Source organism: Sprattus sprattus, assembly GCF_963457725.1.
Source record: "Sprattus sprattus genome assembly, chromosome: 1".
Taxonomy (NCBI): Eukaryota; Metazoa; Chordata; class Actinopteri; order Clupeiformes; family Clupeidae; genus Sprattus; species Sprattus sprattus.
Genome location: NC_137920.1, coordinates 53708077 through 53711828, shown reverse-complemented (window position 1 = coordinate 53711828; position 3752 = coordinate 53708077).

The following is a 3752-nucleotide window of genomic DNA, read 5'->3' as shown; positions in this document are numbered from 1 at the left end:
TAAAGGACAGCAAAACAAACAGAAAAAACGGATAGCGCTCGCCTCCTTATTTCACACCACTTTCCTCACGCTCTGTGGCACTACGATGGACAAGCCCAGTGAAGCTGCCCCAACATCGGCAGCCTTTTCACATCCCCGCCCACTTTCACACCATCAGTGTGTGCCATAGGCTCGTTTCCCCATCAGTCAATTTAGAAAATGAATACCTTATGAGAACAAAACATGCATGATATCTGCACCAAATAGCCTATTCGTTATTGGGACACAGGAGTGGTGAACACCGCTGAACTGACAGTCCTGCCCTCTACGTAAAATAGATCTCTGCTTACACTTAACCATATGTGTTAGGGTAAAAACTTACCTGGAGATTTGTTCTTAGATTAAATAATTTCCGTGTCTTCAAAGGCCGGTAATTTAAGCCTTAGCCTACTTTAATTTAGACTTTCAGTTAAGAGTCGCGCTTATTTTCTTTCTTGTAGAGTGAAACCAGACTCGAAGAGGTGTCTCGATTCCTATGCAAATATCCCCTTTTCCTTTACAAAGCTACTCTATAGCGGCTATGTGGATTGGTCTGTTATTTGTTTGGGAAAAGAGGGTTTCGGAGGGCAACCCTATTCAGTATAGTGGCGCCTTATCATGTAAATGTGCACCCGCTTCCTTCTTGTAAACTATTAACAGCCGAGGTAAATGTGTGGAGAGGTGAGAAAAGCAACGCGTGTTTTGCTACTGAGAGGAAGGAGGCTAGTTTCACATCTATGATAACCATGTTATATTTCACACTTGAACAACCAACCAAGTTAATCAATTCCATAATATTTTTCAGTAAATGTGAAGTTGATCTTTGGTGGACCTGCCAGCCGATTTCAATGTTTTGACCCATGTTGTTGTATTATTGGGAACAATTACAAGACTTAATTGTTGTCTGTAAGGAGCCTAATAGAGATTTGGTTTCCCCTCAAATGTGGATGTGCCTGTATTTAATTTAATTCAATTCGATTCTATTTGATTTATATAGTGCCAAAACAATACAATTGTCTCTGTATTTACAGCGTAAGCACACACATGTTTGGGCTCAAGACTTTCCATCAATGACACTGTTACACATTTCATCACTTGATATTCCTACTGTTCTAGAAACCTTTATCCATATTTCACACCAACTCTTGCTGAGGATGCAGTGTTCAAGGTGGTTCAGGTGTTTTTTTGTGGTTGGCCCAAAACTGCCTGTGGGCTGGGTAAGTGGGTCAGAAGGAACATGCTAAATCGGGTCAGAATCGGAATGGACACCACTGTCTGTGGAGAGAGGAAACGAGGGGTCTAATCACATCTAACGCGGCCACCAGCAGGGCTCCAATGCCCCAACATGAAGCAACATTTAATTTAAAAATGGCATTAATGGTAATGACAGTCGACTGACTCATTTCTGTACAGAAGCTACCAGGATAGTGCTGCACAGAATGAAGCATGGTTCATTTGAGCACAGGGACCATCATGATGCAGTTTTAAATGTTGCACAGGACTTGACTAATGTGGGGTTGAAAGTGGAAAGTGCATGACAGGTTTTCCTCAAAGGTGTGAAAAGCGGGATGGCCTTTGGGAGGTGTAAAGGGTGTGTGTGTGTGTGTGGGGGGGGGGGGGGTCAGAACAAGCTAGAGAGACACAGCATGAAGGACACAACGAGCGAGAGCGAAGTGGGAAAGTTAGGGGGGACGTGTGAAGTCAAGGTTTCATCTGTGTGTGGGTCTCTCTCCTTGCCTCCCTCACACACACACACACTGAACTTGTAATACTGTGTGAGTAAGCGACAGAGAGAAAGAGAGTTTTATGGGTCTTAAGGGTTTGATGTAAGTATTTGGACACAGTTAATGCCTGTTTTTAGCACATACTAAGAGCGAAAGCTTTCACAGTTCCTTTTTGTTCGCAGAGAGCTTGTCAGTGGCTCGCAGATAACATCTCACTTTGGTGTTTGAGTGCAGTGACGCTTCTGGTCCAACAGACCCCCCCTCTCCAACACCTCTGGGCACCTCGCGGGGGTTGCCCCATGGTCGCCCCCGTCGGGGCCCATTCACCGGGTCAGCCGCACTCCTCCTGCTGCTGCTGACATGCACTTTCACACCCCGGCAGCCTCTTTGCACTCTCTCTGATAGGTGTGGAGCAGCCATCTTACTGCTCAATACACCAGGCTACACACATACACACACACACACACACACACACACACACACACACACACACACACACACACACACACACACACACACAAACACACACACACACACACACACACACACACACACACACACACACACACACACACACAAACACACGCACACACAAACACACACACACACACACACACACACACACACAGCTACCCCAAAATCTCATCTCTCAACCCCCAGGCTAAGTTTCCCACAGCATACAAGCACTTCACTGTTCAGCTCAAGTGGAAATTCAATCCAGCCATGCACTGTTTTGAGTAAGCCCAGGCGACACGACACACGAATAGACCGAGGTGAGTTCCAGTCATCTACAGTATGTCCATCAACTGTTGGAGAAAGCATCTGTGGAGGTCAGTCATAATGAGTAAGCATGGGGGTACATTACAAAGTTTAGACATCTGCTTATATAAGCCACTACTCCCCAAACAATAAGCAGAGTTTCTCTTTCTTGGCTTATCACACATGTAATGATGTGATCAAGCTGTGTACACACACTAATGATTTAGCCAAAAAACCCACTTTTCCCTCCCCTCCCCTCTGCCCGGCAGCTTTTAATTGGGAATATTAAAATGGAGATAACATGAAACTGCTGTGTTGCCATGGTGACCAGTGAGGGAAGAGAGGTGTGGCTAGGAAGATGAAGTGTACTTCAAGTGTGTGTGTGTGTGTGTGTGTGCGAGAGAGAAGCTGTGTGTGTGTGTGAGTGTGTGTGTGAGAGAGAGAAAGTATATCTGTGTGAGTGTGTGTGAGAATGTGTGTGAGTCTTTAGTGTACGTCTTTCTGTCTGTGAGTGCAGTAGAGTGTTGTGCAGGATTGAAATAATAAGGAAAAGTACACCCACCAAATAATTTATCATGTAGAGACAGCAAGGAGTAAGAAAAAAGATAGAAGGAGAGAGTGTACTGTATAAGAGAAGAGAGAGAGAGAGAGAGATGAAAACAGAGCAAAAGAGAGATAGAAAGGGCTGTAAACATAGAAAATGTTAGAAAAACACATATTCACACATCTTTTCCATCTCCCTCTTTTTTTTAACAGTCTCTCCATGTTCCTCTCCCAAACCGTGACTATCATCCCTCACAATCTCAGGTCACAAACATTTACGACAGGTCTGGCTCAGGCTGAACGAGGGGCTTTCAGCGCCAATCACATCCTCTTTTGCCAGAGTTTTGCGACTATGTGCATACCAAAGGGAAAGCCAAGCACTCCATCCCCGGCGAGGTGTGGAGCAGCGGTGCTTTGACATGACTGTTTCGTGTTGTGGACCTGTGCTAGACGGGAGTGTTGCTGCGCACATTATATTCTGTCCTCTGTGAAGCTGACCTAATTCTGCGGGAGCTGAGAGAGCCTAAGCTGGGGAAGATAAAGAGCCAATTTATAAGTCATACATGCATTAATAGTTAAAAGTCGTCAGGCTTCGTTGCTGTATACTCATGGAGGGGGAAGAAGCCGAGTGCAGGGGACAAACAACGTTTTTATTTTTATCCCTTTATCAAAAGCCAAAAGTGTGTCTGTGTGTGTGACTGTGTGTTT